The sequence below is a fragment of the Pinus tabuliformis genome, chromosome 8 (genome assembly GCF_031772625.1).
Source record: "Pinus tabuliformis cultivar Carrire ecotype Pingquan chromosome 8, CPIR1, whole genome shotgun sequence".
Taxonomy (NCBI): domain Eukaryota; kingdom Viridiplantae; phylum Streptophyta; class Pinopsida; order Pinales; family Pinaceae; genus Pinus; species Pinus tabuliformis.
The window spans coordinates 478,954,500-478,975,574 of NC_142294.1; the positions used below are offsets into that span (position 1 = coordinate 478,954,500).

The 21,075-nt window shown below is 34.7% G+C and overlaps 1 long non-coding RNA gene across 1 annotated transcript; it reads right to left on the reverse strand.

Annotated features, from left to right (window-relative positions):
- Positions 1-1,044: 1,044 nt before the first annotated feature.
- On the reverse strand, positions 1,045-6,408 carry LOC149236146 (uncharacterized). The gene is made up of 6 exons (XR_016268380.1): positions 5,977-6,408; positions 5,694-5,846; positions 5,286-5,414; positions 2,134-2,367; positions 1,684-1,763; positions 1,045-1,442 (listed from the first exon to the last, which is right to left on the reverse strand). It is a non-coding gene; the product is annotated as an uncharacterized LOC149236146 (long non-coding RNA).
- Positions 6,409-21,075: the final 14,667 nt, after the last annotated feature.

Genomic DNA, 21,075 nt, shown 5'->3' on the forward strand with positions numbered 1-21,075 from the left:
TAGCAGTAAAGGCATTTTCAGAGACACTCTTGTTCTATTTTTGCTCATGATGAGAAGTGTTGAAATTCAAATCTCACATAAATACATATAAGATGTAGATGTATGCAAACAAATCGATGCATACACATAGACAGACATTAATGGACATAGAGAGATGCACACAAGAATTATAGTTTATAGCTGTAATGTATTATTCCATATGTTGGCTTGACAAAAGATGCTTGCCAGCAAGCTGTATAATTGACTTTGTACTGATTAGACAGTGAATCCCCAGAAAATAGGCCACAACTACATGAAGGGCAACAAAAAAGAGTTCTACTGATGAATTGGAATTAAGACATGCGAAATTCCATATGTGAAAGATCCAGTATCTTCGAGTCTAGACCCTAGCTTCAGCTTCCCATTCTCCCAATACTGATAACACATGTAGTTTTTATTGTCTAATTCAGACTGACAATTCCAATTTCCATACACAGAATCAAAGTGAACACACACAGGAGAAGGTGTTTGAAGACAAGGTCAATACTGCCCTTTCTGAACATGGACATCCAAAGCATTCCGGGCATCATACTGTAGGAAAATTGACACAAGGTATGATGGGGTTTGACTTTGAACAAGTGTACAAATTTTGGAGAGACAAATTTAGCACAATCATCAAAATGGAGCATTCACCTACTGTACCCACTTGTTTTAGTTTTGAATATATATCAACTCCCTCTTTTCAAAAAGATTTAGAGTTAAAAGAATATGGACATCCTTCTAGCCGACAGCAAAGATCAGTTGGATTAGTGGATCCTAAATCTGTGCAAATAACATTTTGTCCAGCTATCTGAGACTGTTGTTGTGTACTCTAGGAAGGATTGTGACAAACTTGTTCAAACCATGCACAATATATCAGTGACATTACTTACCAGTCTTTGTTCATATAATTTAAGGGATCTTGATATTCACAAAGACTTTTTGGCAATGGCTACTAAGTCCTAATTTTTCATAGCAATAGGCCATGATTGTGCCTGTATTGAAGTGGAGGAGGAGAATCCTACATTTTGTAGCTCAAAAATCCAACATTTGATACAATATCAGAAAATTTGTATCACAAATTAGCTTGCATACTGTAAATGCAATACCATCAATTAATCTATCCAAAAACACCACAAAACTGAACATATCAGTAACAAGGAAGGAACATTTCCAATGTGCATGGTTGCTTGTTGAAGAAACCTGTGACAAAAGCATTGGGATTCTTCACAAGATATATGGTTGGCCAAAAACATTGGCAGTCATGAACCTGTCCTGTGACTTGAAAGCCACCATTAGACAGTGAATCCCCAGAAAATAGGCCACAACTACATGAAGGCCAAGCAAGAGAGCAGGAAGCAGTGTTTCTATTCTATAACAGTACAACCTACAACATATGCTCCTCTCTTGAGCAAATATCGTACCTGCAACAAGTACAGGGGATAACAAAGAGGTGATTTTGGCACTAAACACATCGTGGATTGTAACTTTTGATCCCAGTTAACAAGTAACTGGGATGCCAATCACATAAAAACAGAACTGCTAATCATAATTGCAGAAACCAAGATAAATAATATTGTAACTCGGGTATAGGAGAGAAGAGACACAATTAACTTACGAATTTCTCAGATGCAATCGAAAGCATGAGAAAGTAGACAATCTTACCTCTTGAAGAATCTATGATGGAAATCAGGTTTGGTTAAATGTCATAAAAGTAGTAGGAACATTATTGCCCTGAGCACAACCTACCCATTTATAAAAAGTCAAATGATAAATGTTTGCAAGAAAAATCCATATAGCACTGTCACAATACCATACATAGTGACAAACCCTCCTCTAACAATCTAGTCTACATTCCCACTATTATTACAGCCACAACAATTTTAGAAAATATGGAAAAGAATTTGAAAAACAGACTCGAGTAGTGAGAGATGCTTTGAGAAAATATCCAAATCGTGACCCAAAACATTGGAAATTCTTACAAGAAAAAAATCATGCATTCTATTTGATAAAATTTGTCAAAGCTACCTCCCCAAATAAATGTATAAATGTAGATATCTTGAAACATGAACAACTTTGAGAGCTGTGAAATCATCTTATAAATGAAAAGGATACCTGGGCTAAAACCTCATGCTGCCTTCAATAGGCCTCAATTGTTGTGTGATTAGGAAGCTCAACATTTCCTTGCATCCTTGGAGTCAGTTTGACATTGGGATTTGGGTAATTGGTTCCATTTGGAACTTACTTATGCAGATTGACAAATTGGTGTGGGCCAAGACCAGCTGGTACACTGGAACCATTACCAAACCCAGGTGGAACATGTGAGGAGTTCGTCCCCAGCATAATATGCTACACATAACAACCAAACAATATACACACTCAATTGTAAAGATGACACATTAAAATCAGCAAACAACAAAACATTTTTTCAAAATCTTGTGTTACTTGGGAGGGTTCTAACACCCAGAAAACCTCAGTAAATGAGACTTCGGTTTCACAAATTTTTATATATGTTTTAAAAATCTATTAAAATAATTTTTTAAATAATAGTTGACTAGCAACAAAATAAAAACTGTAACATGGGTGTTTAACCACAGAAACCAACAAGTTCAGTCAAACTCTAATTAAAAATAGCTTTCATCATTGATGTCGTCTTTCTGATTGAGTTTTCACCAATCCTCACAGTGCTAGATGTTATTAACAATCTGACTCATCTTTTGCTCAAAGTCACCTTACATTAGAGAGTGAACATTGCCAGATTGATTTGGTGGTGAACATCAAGCTAACAACTGTGGTAGCAGTGCTCATCCCATTTAATATTACAAAGGACAAGAGTAATGATGATGATAGCCTTGATTGGGCTTACTAATATGAGATCAAGGTAGAGGAGCTTGTGAGTGACAAGAGTGCGAGTGTAGCACTACTCCCTGGTCAGTTGAAATTATGGTAAAAGAATGTGATGAAAATAATCTTTGTTTTCCCTAGAATGGCATTACTAATTTCAGACTCTTGGACCTGGGAGAATGTATGATATTTGAAAAAGTGAAATCTAGATAAAGTTCACGATTAAATTTCAGAATGTGTGTGTATCTTAAGTTTAAACATATCCTAGATTTAAGTATCTTTATATGAGTTTATTTGTTAACATATCCTCAATTAACTTTAAATTATCACTTTACATGTTGTTCTGGATGTGTTTCCTTCAACATGGCTCACTTCAGTAGATCCATACAATCATGATGACATGGGAGGAGACATAAAAATGATGACAATGCTGTGGCACAAGGTGATGAACAGGTTCTGCAGTAACATGTCATCTGAAATCTTCCAGGATCCATACATGGAGTGCAACACCGCCTATGAGAAAGAATAGTCAGAGGGATTTAGTGTGTGTGGTGCCCAAGTATTCAATGATTGAAGCAATATGAACCTGTAAAATATTGGTAAGTGAGATGACCATGATACTCCAATGATTGGAGTGATTTGTACAAAGCATGTTATGTGAAATCTTCAAGGATCCATGTATGGAATGGGTTGTTGCATAAGACAGAGAGTTGTTGGAGAATTTCATGTGTGATGCCCTAGTTTCAATGATTGAAGTTGATCCATGCTGAGGTCTGTAAATTCTCTTAAATTATAATTAGGCCAAAAAACTACAGTTATATTAAAAATGTAATTATCTGGCAATCAAGAAGTGACTCCATGGTGGGAGAATTATAACCAAAAGAGATACAATTTTTTCTAAGATGACAGACCTGATTCATTCAACAGAAAGTGGCAGCATACAAGCTCTCTATGAAATGTTGACAGTCCATGACAGGGCAACTGCAAGCAGAATAACATGAGAGAAACCCAAAGGGTATCCTACCTGAAAATATTGCAGTAAAACAATATGAGTGCACAACAGCAGCAAAATACAAAGAAAGAAGCCTGCTTTTCTTGCACCAGTCACACCAGCAAAATAAATAACTGTAACTTGCATCAACAGTTACATACCCTGTTTTTCAAAGCCTGAAGCACTGATTGCATCAGAAGAGATGAGAAAAGACAGTAAATGAAACAAAAATATCACATGAATAGCGGCCTTGTCAGAGTAAAATTTTGACCACAAGTCATATGAAACTTCAGAGAGACAACAACATGAATGTGCCCTATACAGTAGAAATCCAATGACAGACGTGTGGAACTAGAACCCCAGTAAAACTGGTGGACATTTGTTTTCAAAAATACGAATGAAAATAAAAATACAAAAGCACCCTGAAAGGCATGGCACTGGAGACTCAAAGACAGAACAACAGACTAGGCTAGAAAAGAGTGAATTCATCAATATGACAACACAGTCGTATAGTACACTGGCAACTGCATACAAGATCATGGAAGAAAATTCCAAATTGATTTTGTAATTCCCATTTAAATTTGAAAATCAGGGGCGTTAACTATTTGACAAAGACACAACTTCTCTAGTAATCTACAAATATATGAAAACTTTGATAGGTCATATATGTAAGCATGTACATGGACAAGTCAGAACAAAAGTAAGATGTGACATTTTAATACTTGAAAACTGTGAGGTATGATTTGAAAATCAAATTTGCTTTGATCACAATATGGACATGAATATTTTCATCACAAGAAATGTTTGAGAGTCAGGTGGATAAAATTATGAAATTGCAATTCTTCTCCAAGCCCGCACAACACCGATGTGTTTCTAGGTTGGAACTGACCATTCTAACCCGAGCAGCAAAGAAAGAAAAAAACACATTAGATATCTAATAAGTGAAAGGACACATTAAATTTGATTGCAGTCCAATTCAATGTCAATATCCTCTTATAACCACCACACACAACCAAAGGTGATTTATAATTATAGTAATATAACAAGGAATGTTAACTTGAGAGAGTAGTATATTGTAATGTGGATTTCATTTATTCCCATGACAGGCTACTCTACTTTAAAAGGAAAAAACAAACCTAAAGAGAAAAGGAAAAGCCACAGAAAATTAAGATGCAATTTTACTCGCAAAAAAGAAACTGGTTTCTAGACACTACTCTCACCAACTATAACTCAATGACATTTTCCCACTGATACACTAATAGTTAAATATTAATATCTCCCAGTCATGGATAATTAATTACAAATTTACTTCAAAATTGAAATGCACGAAACTTAGAGAGAAAGCACATATGGAAAGCAATAAAAGCACAGTAGCAAAGACAAACAATGACTTTATACGTACGTGTACAACTGATAGGAAAGGGCAGCAGACTCTTAGTTGTCTCAAGTAACGCTCGAGTACTTCAACAAAATTCGGAGGTGGCCTTCGGAGTAAAGGAAGGACTGCATCATTAAAAAATGCAATGCTTTGAAGCAGCTGGGCAACTGCACGATTGTCCACCTGTATAATCAGAAAAGAATGCCAAGATGGTTGCAACCAACAAAACAATTCTGAGAACTGCAAACATTACGAAGTGGAGTTCACTGTAAAAAAACACAAGAAGATACCAGAATGACTTCTGTTTAGGTGGCCTTTCATTTTATACCATATTTCATAAAAGAAATCAGTCCATGTCTTCAAAATGCATCTTTCATAATCTTTACTGACATTAAATCATTAATGTCAAAACAAGGGAAATATTTTATAACCATATAGGATGAGTAGGCCTCAAATGTTTACCTGAGTTTTAACGTAAGGTTGAAGCGTGATCACAAATCATGATGGATCAGATGATGGTGTGCACAAGGTTGGATCCACAATGTAAAATGCATGCAAAGCCAACGCATATGGAAGTGCACGAGTTTCAGAGTCGAAGCTATTTGATTCTTCCACCTAGCAAAATAAATGGCACCAACTAATCCAGCAATGGAAGAAATTTAACTTCTATGTATTTAAACAATTCCTAAAATACGTATACAATAGTATATTAACTCCATAAAAGCATTCAGATCAATCAAAATACCTTCAGAATACTTTCTAGCAAACATTTGCACATCAATTCACAACGATTTCGGACAGATGTTTGTAACACCACACTTGTTCCAGTGCTCCTAAGACAGAAATCCAAAGCCAAAGTATGTTTGATGATAATAACTAATGGTTGATGGTTGTTCAACATAGCTAACACATTGACTAATTGTTGTGTATGTTCTGCCATTTGAAGGGTCTACAAACCATAGCTCATAGAATGTCTTGCACACCAGATCCTGCAGGCAGATTCAAAAATGCATCAGCGGACAATATGATGTACCAGCAAAGGACATTGAAAAGTAAGATCCTTCTTAACCTTTTCTTTTTTTCTCTCATCTTAACCTAAATAACCATCCATGACAGCTTCCCAAAAGCCTTATGAAAAGGTTCCTAGACAACTTCACAAGTCCAGAAAAGGAGGAAAACTGCATAGACCAAAGTACCAAAGCAAGAACACTAACATTAATTCTAAAATCAAATTGCAAACATGGACTTCCTCTATAACTACTATCTACATCAAGCAGTTATTATGCAGCAGGGTGCTGAGAATTAGGAGGAGAATTCTGAATAACATGCCACATTTATATATTTAAATATGAAGTAATTGGATTCAAAATTAACTTTCAACAAACGAAATTTGATCAAACAAATGAGCTCAGGGAATGGAAGAAAAAGCAACCATAACTAGAGGGTACTGGATATTGTTGCATTGATAATGACAGCTGTGAGTTAGTTTTTACCTACCAACTTCATTTATTGTGAAACACATGAAACACTCTATTAACCATTGATGTGAACTTTCAGGAACTACCTTCCTATCATAGCTGGAAACTTCAGTGTCATCCTGTTGTGCAAATAAAATAGGGCAGAAAACAATATTTTGTCATTTTCACAAAAAATTCTTATCGATTCTGCTTTTGTGAGTGATGGAGTTCGTCTGGTCACGCTTGCCTACTTGGAGAGTGCATTTACATTTTGTCGAACTCTGCATAATCGTCATGGCGCTATTGACCATATTTTTCTCTAATTTCTTTTATCCGAACGAGGTAACAGTGGAAAATGAAGCATATTGAACCGAATTTTATTTCTGTTTAATTATTTTAACTGTTGTCTAACTTAACGTTTCTACAATTTAAAGCATTAAAATAACTACACATGTAACGCTTGTCTCTAGTTTTTTAAATAAAGATTTGGACTACTCTATGTTTTTTTTTAACTATTGGAACTATCATCTAATTTAAAGTTTTTGAAATTTTGAAATACAAAAATTATTAAATATATTTTCTTTTTTTTTATTATTAATAGTTTTTTTTTTAATTTAGCCGTTAGCTTTGGTTATGGGAAGGGAGAGATTGCACCAATTTCTGTGTTTAGTGTATTTATAAAAACCATTAAATATTTTAATGTTTTTTTATATTTTTTTATTATTAATAGTTGTTTTTCTAGGTTGGAGGTTAGTTTTGGTTATGGGAAGGGAGGAGATTAGGCCAATTTCTGTGTTTAGTGTATTTATTTAGGAAGCAGATTGTGTAAATTTCAATCTTCAGTATAACTATTTGGGAAGTTTGTGTAAATTTCAATCTTCATTATATCTATTTAGTTGTTAATGGAGAATCAAATTGTGTAAAGTTATCACCAGTGAATTATTATTGTGTCAATTTCAATATTTAATATCGTTATTTAGTTATTTAAAAGGAAGCAGATTGTGTAAATTTATGATTTAAAATATAGTAGTGACTATATTATACACTTTTTGAACTCTTGGTTGTGCTCTTGTTTTCAGTTATTTGGCATAAAAGTGAACCATGAGAACTTTTTGTACAATGTCTTTCCAAAATGGTGAAACATTTAAGTAGAGACTTTCCATTAAATGGTTTCTCTGTTGTTTTGAAAAGAAAGATAATTTTTATTTGTTAAAAATGTTTGGACTAAACTCTCAAATTTAACTGGACAAATTTGGGTACCAAACTTGCCAATATCAGCTTCTATTGTCCATTTTATGCTCACAATTCCCCAGGTTTGAAACTCACATTGGATGTCTCATCCTTCCAAAAGAGTCTAAATTTACAAATAGTTAGCCAAGCACTAAACCTTTTTTTGACTTATTTGAGAGCCCAATAAGTAAATTGAAACTACTTGTCCGCTGAGGGCAAGGACCGGCAGGATGCGTAAGCATGCTCGACTGTTAAGGAGAGGGCCCCATATTACTTAGGGGTCACTCACTCATTCCGATGGGTGAGGGGCTCGACTGATAAGGAGAGGATGCGTAAGCATGACTTTTTAGTTACTTCGGAATGTTGTATAAATGTTGGTCCAAATTGTACTTCATTAGACTCATCCCCACCCCTACTTTACTCTTCAAGCTATAAAAAATTAAGAATGAAGGTAGATCTTACTAAGGGCTATTGTAAATAGTTGTGCATAGTAAATATCATGAACAATGGTATCCCTTTCATAATGATATCTCAAAACCCTTGACTTACAAAAAATATCCCGCATGCTCTCAGTGAATTTTCCTTCTTCAAAATCTCCATATTTTTTGAATTCATTTCACACTGACTTCCCCATCAATAATACCACATCCAAAGGCACATTGCTCTTCTCAATGTCTATCTGTGAAGTTCCAAACAAAAGATTCTTAGGGAACTTTCAAGAAAGATGATTTATTTCGATTTCATTTCATTTTGAATTTCCGATTAACCAGTGCTTAATGATTTCACCATTACCAAAAACATTTGAGTAATATTCAAGGCATAACGACGAGTGAAATTTGTATAACAATATTTCCATCCCCTAAGATGCTTCAAGTTGATACATTGATGAAGGTAATAAGTCTATTATCTTGTCAAATAATGGTTGTAATATCTAGATATCCACATTGTACTTTTGGGCTACTTCTAACTTAGCAATTGTTGGCCTTTTATCATGGCCAAAATAGATTGTGAACCGCATGGTTTGAAAATGAGTTACATCCTTGAGGACATGCTTGTGAATTCATGTGAGTAAGACTAACATGATGGCATGATTCCTAGGTGGATGTGATAGCATTTTCCCTCATTCTGCACTAGCATTACTTGGATGCATGTTTGATGTATAGGTACCCCTTCTTTTGAATATCCTCTCTGCGATACTTCCTTAGTTGCAAACTTATTGAAAATAATGTGGCATATTCCTTAAGGATTTAGCTCCAAGTTAATACTAGTTCAAATGAAAAGACATCAATTTCAAATAATAGTGCTTAAGATATGGCATCAATTTCAAAATGGTCATGCTTAGTATCTCTCATTTCTATAGGAAGTTTAATGTTCATATTTGAAATATATAGAAGAGGGAATAAATATTAAGAATCAAGTCCAATATTGATAGCCAAAATCCATTAAAATCACATAGAATTGATTTCAAGAGAACCAAGGGTGGGGTAGGAAATGATTAATGGATACCATAAGCTGAGTGCAATACAAGTTACAAAAGACGAAAAAAACTTCCTCCTAGGCTCTCAAGGCTACGACCCATTAGAAATAAAAACAGACATAAACAACTATAATTCTCTTTGGATATCTTATTTCCCATTAAATTAAAATGAAGCTAGAAAGGTTCATAAGCAAGCCATTGAAATACAAAATCCACATCTTTGAAAAAAAATAGTTGAAATTCTCAACTAAATCACTGGAGGTGGTTACTAGTTTTGTGGTCATTTAAGTTTTTGGGACACACTTATTTGGGACACATTTATTACATAATATAGATTCATGATAGATGGTTTAAGGACAACCGTTGGAACAAATTGATTGAAAATAAAATGTAGATATAATATATTGTTATCAATTGAAATGTGTTTTTTTGAAGCTTTTCATTGTGGAAGGGTTGCATGAATATATGCCCTTCTGATTGAAATTGAGACTGGCCCTTCAAATTTGATCACTGCTTCCGAGCTTCTGATTTGTCCATACCTTGCTCAGATTCCAGTCTAGATTCCCCAGATCCAGACACTTTTCTCCGAAATTCTACAACAAAATCTAAGAGTAGCGGGAAATTAACAATTCGGTAACGAAGAAGAGTAGTGGTAACGGGTAAATAGAATCTAAGAGTAGTGGGAAATTAACAACTCGGTAACAAAGAAGATTTTGAATAGATTGAGTAGTCCCAATCGTTAAATTAAATTTGAATAGGTTGATTTTAGTTATTGATTTCTCTTTTCATTTTCCATATAAATATATATGTTTTTTAAACATTTAATTTTGTATAAAATATTATTTACATATAATTTTTTTGTCTTTATTTTTATTTTATATTACATATTATTAATTTTTTAATTGGTTTTTTTTTTCTAATTAATATATTTATTTATTTATTTTATATCCATTATAATTATTCGTTGTATATTCTTTTTGCATCTCTAGAGCGTTTTTTCTTTATTTAGTCAATCCATCTAAGTTATGAAGATGGACTACACTAAGTGGTTCAAAATGTGTGGACTTGAGAAATTCCAATGTGATTGTACTGAAGATTCTCCTTATAAATATTATGTATCATAGAAGCTTGCACTCAGAGAAGGTCAGTTTTAGATTTTACAGTAACCGAAAATTAGATTTTAGTGGTTTGTTGATTGCTTTGCTAGCTTATGTTGCCACTGTTGAGGTTAAGTTTTCTTTTCATTTGAGAAAAAGGAGGCCACTTGACATAGAGGCTATACCTAATGATGTTGAAGGCCTAGAGAGTGATAAGTTTGGCATGAGGGCATCAATAAAAACTATAGAAGACCTCCCTAATACAAAAAAGTAGGTTCATATAAGGAGGGAAAGGGGACATGAGGTTTACACATAACGGGATATCCACTAACCCTTAAGGAGGTGGAAAATATCCTCAAATATGTGAATAATGTTATCAATAAACTCAAGTAGTTTTAGGTAGCCCATTATTTTCACGGAACATCACTTAGAGCTCAAAAATACCTTATTATAAGCTAGTCATAGTTTTCTTTAAATTAGTCATTCACATTAGTCATTTATAGTTGTATTACTTATTAGTTAGTCGTATATTTTAACTTGAGACTAAATTAGTCATTTATTTTAGTCGTTTTTAGTTGGGTCACTTAATATTGCTCATTTTTAGTAGTATTTCACTTGTAAAAATTGCGGTGACTAACGTTTTTAGTCACCTAGTCACTAATTTCTCATTTTCTACTAGTGATGGTGTCAAGGAATCCATTTAAAAACCAATATGAGACTTTTTTTTGTTGATCAATGATCCATAAATCTTCTAAAATAAACCCTTAAATAGCAAAGATCCAAAGATTCACCATGAGTAATAGAAGATTTTGCAAAGAAAAACCCTTAAGGAAAAGTAACCATATTAAGTACATCTTATGGAAGGAATACTCTACAAGTCATGATTTTTATAATGTAGGTATAATTTTGTTTGGCTACTATGTAAGTAGATTGACTCTTTTTGGGCAGGAAAATGGTTATTAAATGTTGCATATACTTGGTTTATTTGTTTGGGGAATACATAAAGATGTAACTACTTTTTAAATATAAAAAAAGTAATGGTTTTTTCATTGTCGAAAAAAAATATTATAGCTAAAAGGCTATACAATTCAACACACCTACAATACCAAATACTCATTTATATTTATACTTTCTCATGAGTATTACAAGGGGTTTTATGTGTACTTATATTATTATATTATTTCATTTTAATTACATAGTGGACCTATTCCATTATAATGGTCACATTACATTCATTATCCTCTTGGGTACCTCCCCAAGTACCCCATATTATCCTCCTTAGGTATATGGCATTCGATCCCCTATTGGATTTTAAGCATAAGCAAAAGATCTATTGTTTAGAAATTATTACATTGCAGATTGCATAACAAGAAATAAGAGAGTGAAATTTCATTGAAAACAGCTAAGCAGCTAAAGAAAATCAATTCAAATTACCCATAATTATTATGTACTATTGCTTGACATGAATGCAATTAAATAACCCTCCTTGAGAGAGAACCAATGCACACTAGGTTGGTGTTCCATAGTGCATGCACACTAGAAAATAGTTAAGCATTTTCCTTGATTAGCTAGTAGCCTTGAAAGTCTAAAATAAGGTTGACTAAATATAAGTGGAGTAAAAAGATTTATAATTAAAGTGATAATTGCCTCGTACAACTCCTAACTCAAAAATAGCAAGAAACCTCCAAAAATAAGAATAAAAGTAAAAGGATAAGGTGATAAGATGAGGAAATAAGGTTATGGATAAGACAGTCTCCCAAAATAAGAGAGGAAGTGTGGATTAGTGATTAGGGATGTTATGGATATGGTAATGCACACTAGTGGATAGGAAATAACCATGTCACTAACCATTATGTGCCCAATCACTACCACATGTCATCCTAAGTGGCAACCCCTATTAAAAATGTGCTTGATAAAAATGGAAAATCCTAAAAATAAAATATTATCCCAAATGGTAGGAAATGTCCAGTAGATGAATAAAAGTGGTCATATGTGGAACTAATTATGTACAGATGAGGCCCTAAATGTGCATTTACCCCAACACCCTTTTGACCACAGACCACATCTTCACCCTTCGCGTCGTAATTGAGGAGGCACGACACCGCTCTTTGAAAGTCTCTTGTTGTTTCGTAGATTTTCGAAAGGCTTGTGACTATGTTCCGAGGAAAGCCTTACTCCAGAGATTTTGAGATATTGACATCTCTGCGACCTTATTGACAACTATTATGGACCTATATGAGTTTGTCCTTGGTCGTCTTCGCGCAGCTCATGGGATGTTTGATTTCATCTGAAGCACTATTGGGGTTAAACATGGTTGTCCATTGTGCCCTACTCTGTTTGGGATCTATATTAATGAGTCGGAGGCATTTATACACGATCATATCCAAGACACTGATGACTGACTTCTTCACTAAGTTTCGATATATATTCTACTCTTTGCTAACAACTTGGTCCTCCTCTCCTCAACCCTAGAAGGATTACAGAGGTAGTTTGATGTCTTAGCTTTGTTTTGTGATCTTTGGTAGTTGACAGTCAACTTGGGAAAAACCAAGGTTATGATCTTCAATGGGATAAACAAAACCTTAGGCCTTCACTTCTTACTCAGAGGGGAGGAGATTTAGATCATCGACACGTATACTTACTTAGGGGTGCAATTCTTAGGTCCCCACTTTAGTTTGTGACCAATGATTCAGCCTCAAATCAACAAAGGATATGGATCCTTAGCCCTTCTCAAGAGACAATGCTTTCAAGATCACTTCCAGGACATCTCGTCTAAAATGAGCCTCATGGACACCTTGATTTGTCCCATTGTTCTATATGGTTTAGAATTTTGGGGACTGTCTTTACTTGACTTAGATTTGGCTTCAGCTAAGAGGGTCGAGATTATTCTTCTCTGTCGCATCATTAGATCCAAACAGACAGTATTGTAGCACACCATCCTTGTAGAGTTTTGAGTTCATCCCTTTCAACTTGAGACAGTCTTTAGATTGGTTTCATTCTTGCATTGTATAAGGGGCTTTTCAGACTCGATAAAGAGTACGAACTGATATCCTTACTTGGCATATTTCTCTTCTGAGACTATTGTCCATTCTGATCCCTCGGGTCGGGCCGAATGTTGGTTTAAATGAGTTTCAGATCTCTTAGAGTCAATGGGCATTCAGTTGGATTGTCTCCCTCCTTTCTGATATTCCTTAGATGCTCCTGGTCACCTTTTACCTACTATAAAAGAGATAAAAAAGATCATTAGGGAGGACATCTACAAGCAGTTCCTCCAGGTCACCTGGGTCAATCCTCCAGGAAGGTTGCACCCAAAGATGGCCTTCTATGTTGAGCACTTCTTGGAGTTGAGAGACAGGCTCATTGTTCGACCCCAGTATAAGTTTCGCCACTGGATGCATGCTCTTCGCATTCCTCTAGGCAAGTATAGAGTAGGTTCTCATATAATTCGGGTAGAGACAGACCACTAGGTTGATAAAACAAACATAATCTGCTAAGTATGTCATTCACAGGAAGTGGAGATGAAGATGCACTTCATTTTTGGATGCCCTATCTACTACGAGAACAGAGGAGGTTCCATTTCTTGCACAAAGATTATTGGACCCTCACCGACTTTTTTAGGTATCTCAATCAAATATGTTTGGCCCTATATATGCAAGAGGATCTCAAGTTCTGAGCGCATATTCTTCAACCTCCCATCATACCAGACCCCACAAAGAGGATCGTGACATTTTTTAGGGTACTACCTTCAGACAGGAGCACCAAGAGACCGATTGATACCAGTACATATCCAGACTCTAGATCAATGAGGATCTGAGGTACCTCACCTCCCCGCGTGAGATCTCAACAATATATATGTCTCAAATCCATTCCTAAGAGACAGACTAGGTCCTCCATACCTCAGAAGCATGTGAACTCTCGCAAACAACAATAAATCAGATAGTCTACACCTTCCACCAACTCTTCATCAGGCCAACATACTTTGTTGAGTTTCTTTAGTGTTCTTCATTTAGCCTCGAATGTTTAGAGAGATGGATCTAATCCTCAGACCTATTAGCTCCCGAATCTTCTCCGTTGAGGCCATATGTTGATTTACTTCATGCATTGTATCTTTTATAGGAAACCATTTGGTTCTCTCGCTTTGTATGGACATCATTGTACTCAACAATCCCTTTGACCTATTTTGTGGTCATGAGTTGGACATAAATATAATTATCTTATATTATCTTATCTTATTCAACGTGCAACTTTATTACACATTTTAAATGGTATTTTTATAGTATATTTAAATTGTTTCGATGTAGTATTAAGAAAGTGTTTTTGTGGATATCTAAGCATGACTCTTAACTCCTAATCCAGTGCTGGTGAATTATATCTCCTATGAGCTAAAAAGTATTAGTGCATTTAGGGTTTAAGCATTAATATTCTTGTCGTCTCCCTTTATGGACATGTGTATGTATTTTATATGAGTACTAATTTATAATTCCCACTTTGGAGGCAAGTTTCTGATTTGTACATTTGTGCATTTTTTTGGGAAAGAATTGAGGGGAATTTGGATCAAGAAATTGAAGTGTTTCTTTTATTTTAATATGTGCGATTTATTGATAGTGGTTGTTGAAAGAACCCTATAAGATATAAATTAGTGGATATGACGAGGTAGAACTTTGTGTAGTTTGAGGACATTTAAATCATTAGTAGTATGTCCACCAATTATTAGTTTTTTAGTTTCCACTAGCATCATCACCAACATTAGCATACAAATCCTTATTATTATTTTATCCGATAACAAAATTTGTATCATATGAGTTGTTGGGATTAATAATTGATATTCTCATAAGCATATGATTGATTTATGAGCCTCAATTCCATTTGAATCATAATTATTAGACATAATTTCATTCATTGGCTAACATTCCATTCAAAAAATAAAGCCTCAATTTCAATAGTTTATCTACATCCTTATCTAGGTCACAACCACTAATAGCACCAATAACTAGAATTGTATTGTCTAAAAATGGAATTGAATAATTGGGAGGGATAGAATGATAACTAACTAATTATACCAAATCCACATTTAAGTAGGATATGGATTATCATCAATCAAATTTGAAGTTTTGTTCTTCCATGCGACGTGAATGAATATTTAGAGCATAACTTTTTTGTTGCAAGATTAAGAATAACGCTTCTCCTTAAAATGATGTCAAGGAATCCATAAAAGATCAATTATGAGACTTTTTATTGATTAGTGATCCATAAATCTTCTAAAATAAACCCTTAAATGTCAAAGATAGCCAAATATTCACCATGAGTAATAGAAGATTATAGAAAGAAAAACCCTTAAGGCAAAGTAACCATATTAAATACATCTTAGGGAAGGAATACTCTGCAAGTCATGATTTGTACAGTGCAGGTAGATTTTTGTTTGCCTACTATGTAAGTAGATTGACTCTTTTTTGGCAGGAAAATAGGTATTAAATGTTGCATATACTTGGTTTATTTATTTGGGGAATATAAAAAGATGTAACTACTTTTTTAATACAAAAAAATGGTTTTTTATTTGCTGAAACAAAATTATGATTGCTACAAGGCTATACAATTCAACACACCTGCAATACTAAATACTTGACATGTATACTTATACTTTCTCATGAGTATTTCTAAGGGTCTTATGTGTAATTATAATATTATATTATTTCATTTTAATTACATAGTGGACCTATTCCATTATAATGGTCACATTACATTCATTATCCTCTTGGGTACCTCCCCAAGTACCCTGTATTATCCTCCTTAGGTATATTACATTCAATCCCCTATTGAATTTTAAGCACAAGCACACAATCTATTGTGTAAAAATTACTACACTGTAAATTGCGTAACAAGAAATAAGAGAGTGAAATTGCATTGAACAATTAGAATGATAAAGAACAAGAAAACAATAAAGAAGAGCAAGTTATGATAAATCCTTCGAATGTGGTTATTTCATAAACATAACCAACAGAAAACATAGTCAAGCAACAGGAATCTGAGAAAATCATAACTACTTCCCCTCCATTCCCTAAAAGACTTGCGATAACTAAACCAACCATCCACATGTATTTTGATATTGTAGGGTAATTGAAAGATCTGTGTATAAAAATTCCACTCCTATAGGCTATTTGAGATATCTCGATTTATGCCAAAACAATCAAGGAATTATGTGGGAAAAATACTGGGAGAAAACTGAAAGATCAACCCACAATTCACGTTGTAGGAACATTATCTGACCTTATTTTAGGAAAACAAGTTCCCGTTAAATATGAAGACCGAGGAAGTCCAGTCGTGACTATCCAAATACAAGGATGAACTTTTCCAAACACATTGGTAGACCTGGGAGAAGCTATTAACCTTATGACCTACGAAACCTATAATGTCTTGGGTATTACAACTTTAAAACTAACCTCAACCATGCTAGAATTAGTTGATAGGTTAGTGGTCAAGCCGGAAGGAACTTTGGAAGATATTATTGTCTGTGTAGACTCCTAGAAATATCCTGTAGACTTTCTGGTCATCAACCCAATAAGTAGACTAGATGGACATCTGTTAATACTAGGAAGACCATGGTTAGCAACAGCGAATGAATATATAGGATGTCGAACTGGCAACATGACGATTATGAAAGGAAACATTGTCAAAAATATTATTATGTATCCTCCTACTCAACCTAGTCTTCCTACTATAAATCTTCAGCTACACCCACCTAGATATCAAGAAGAAAATTTGTGCTCTCTCCTTTCCTTAGATGAAGCTCTAGGACTTAAAAATCAATTAGAAGATGATGTAATCAACAACTTCATCAATAAACTAGTTGTTATTGGAAACCCAGCATGCCAAATGCTAAAATATCTGCTTGATAATGATGCACAAAGAAACCCCTTATAGAATTTAAATGACAATCATATTCCCACAAATGCAGTGCATAACAGCATTCCAATTGAAATAGAACAAGGAAAATCCCTTAATATTAATGGTGATCTGGACAAACATCAGCAACATAAATTAATTCAGGTTCTCCATAGGTACAAGCAAGCTTTTGCCTCGAAATATTCATACATGAAAGGTTTTGACCCGTCGTTGTGCACCCATCATATTTACATCGTAAAAGATGCCCGTCCTATCTGGCAGCCCCAGAGGAGGTTGAATCCACACCTCAGGGATATTGTGAAACAAGAATTGCAAAAAGTGCTGGATGTAAACTTCATATACCCAATTTCAAATAGACAGTGGGTTTCCCATTGGTAGTCATCCCTAAGAAAAACGAAAAATGGAGAATTTGTGTACATTATATCTAACTCAATAAAGCCACCCAAAAAGACCATTTTCCCCTTCCTTTCATAGATTAGGTCCTTGATACTTTAGCTGGGAAGAAATTCTTTACTTCTCTAGGTGGTTTGAGTGGTTACAATCAAATTCAGATTGCTCTGGAAGATCAAGATAAAACCATGTTTACCTGCCCAAGGGGTACATTCGCATACAGAGTTTTACCCTTTGGACTGTGCAATGCTCCAATGACGTTCCAAAGAGAAATATTGAGTATTTTTCTGACCTAATCAATGATGTACTTGAGTTGTATATGGATGATTTCACCCCATTTGGGGATGATTTTGATCAAGCTATGAAAAATTTAGAAAAAGTCCTTGAACGATGCATTGCTACCAGATTGTGTTTAAGCAATGAAAAATGTCATATGATGATGACTGAAGGTGTTGTTTTAGGGCACTATATTTTTGCTGTAGGGATTCAGGTGAATCCAGCTAAAATTGAGGTAATCCTTAAGTTACCTACACCCTGCACACAGGCTGAGGTACTTAGTTTTCTCAGTTAAGCAAGGTATTATCACAGATTTATAGAACATTTTTCAAAGATAGTTGCACCTTTATATGCTTTAACAGGCAATGTCGAATTTGAATGGTTTGACAATTGTGATGTTGCATTCGCATATCTCAAGAAACTCGTTTCGATAGCACCAATATTAAGAGGACCAAACTGGGAGCTACCTTTTCACATCTCCTATGATGCATCGGACGCAGCCATAGGTGTTGTTCTTGGACAAGAGGAAGACAAGAAACCTTATGCTATCTATTATATCAGCAAAAACCTCACTCCTGTTGAGTTAAACTATACAGTAACAGATTTTTTTATCTATTATACATGCTATCAATAAATTCCAACATTATATAATAGGCTATCCAATTTTTCTGTACATTGATCACTTTGTTATTAGATACTTAGCTAATAAACTCATTACTAATGGATGAGTGACTCGATGGTTATTACTGTTGCAGGAATTTGATATCATCATTAAGGATCGACTAGGAAAAAAAAATGGTGGTAGATTTCCTATCTCAAGTACCTAAGGTAGATGACTATCAGTCCATAGACGACCAATTTCTGGACGAGCATCTATTCGCAATGACAATTAAAACATTGTGGTACACTAATATGGAAAATTACTTGGAGTTAGGGAAATCTCCAACACATATATCACCACGAGAAACGAAATTAATCATACAATGCAGCACATGTTTTTCCTAGATCGGTGGTTATCTTTTCCACTTGGTTCTAATTTTCAAATCTGAAGGTGCATTAAAGAGGATGAATTTTATGACATTCTAAAGGCTTGCCGTGACGAACCTTGCAGACGACACTTTGTAGACCACCAGACTGGACATAAAGTTCTTCAAATGGGATATTATTGGCCCACAATACTTAAGGATGCAAAAAGGTATGTTCGAGCCTATGATAGTTGTCAACGGATGGGTCGTCCTGGACAAGCTGACAAAATTCCCTTACAACTGCAAGTAGTGGTGGAACCATTTGAAATATGGCAATAGATTTTCTCAGCCCCTTCAATCCACCATCAAATCAAAAAGTGTACATATTAGTTTGCACGAATTACGTAACTAAATGGGTTGAAGCAGTAGCTTTTCCAAGAGCCATGGAGGAGGTAGTGATTAATTTCCTATTCGAACTATTTGTGCGATACAGATTACCAAGGGAAGTAATAACAGACGAAGGGCCACAATTTACAAGTCATAAAATTTTGGTTACCCTTCAGAACTATCATATTAAACATAAATTTACTTCTCCATATCACCCCCAGGCAAACAGATAAGTGGAAAGCACTAACAAAGTCATAGAGGCAATACTAACCAAATCAATATCGAAAAATCATTTAAATTGGACAGCCAAGCTTCCAAAAGCCCTATGGGATTAACGGAAAACATAGTGGAACACTATTGGTCACTCGCCATATCACCTTGCCTTCAGAAAAGAACCAATTTTTCCAATAGAATTGGAAATAAAATCTCTCAAGACTGCGAGGGAAATTGGATTATATTTGACAGAATCACAAACCCAAAACCTACAACAACTTAATGGGTTAGATGAAGCACGTTTATTTGTTGTCGAACGCACTACTATTATACAGTAGCAAAGACATAAATGGCATGATTGACTGATTAAAAAGAAATCATTCCAAAAAGGTGACTAGGCGTTGCTATATGATTCCAGGTTTCAGGATTTTCCAGGGAAATTACAGACAAGGTGGCTCGGGCCATATGAAATCAAAGAAGTCCACAATAATGGTACCATAACTCTAAACACTATCGACGGATCTTGTACCTATTTTCTAGTAAACGGACATTGATTACGCCTCTACCACCAACCACTCATGAAGGATTCTTTCTATCATGAGGTAAGTAATGACCCTACTTTCCAAATTAGAGCTAACTCGGGTGGCAACCCAACAGCTCCATCTCTTTAAAATCTGATTTTCTTTATCATTTTGTATATAATGTATATATTTTCTTTAGAGTTGATTAAGTTATTTTTTATTTTTTTTCTCTTTTTCTTTCCTTGTCCTTTTCTTTATAAGAAAAAGGGGATAAAATACCTTAAGGCAGTTGTTGTTCTCTTTATCGCAGTCGTTTTTTCCTTTATCGCAGTTGTTGTTCCCTTTGGCACAATTGTTGTTCCCTTCGGCATAGTTGTTGTTCCATTTATGACGGTTGTTGTTCCCTTTATCGTGACTTTTGTACCCTTTATCACAACTGTTGTTCCCTTTATCACAATTGTTGTTCCTCTTTATCGTAGTTGTTGTTCCCTTTAGCACAATTGTTTTTCCCTTCAACACAGTTGTTGTTCCCTTTATCGCGACAGTTGTTCCCTCTATCACGACTGTTGTTCCCCTTTATCACAACTATCATTCCCTTTGGCACAGTTGTTATTCCTTTAATTGTCGTTGTTGTTCCCTTTGATTGTTGATTCCTTTCAAAATAATTGTCGTTCCCTTTGCACTAAGTTGTCTCTATTTTCCACACAATTCATGGAAATATTTAAAAGTGAACTTAAAAAGAATTGATATTTACTCTATCATGGTGTCAAGAATAACACCTTATCTAATATCATATGAAGATAATTTTTTTTCCCTCTAGCACATCCTATCAATCATTAAATATTTGTTTTATATTTGGATTTTTCTAAAAGAATCATAAATCATTCATCATCTATCACCACCATAGTAGTTCTATCTTTTGTGTACATCT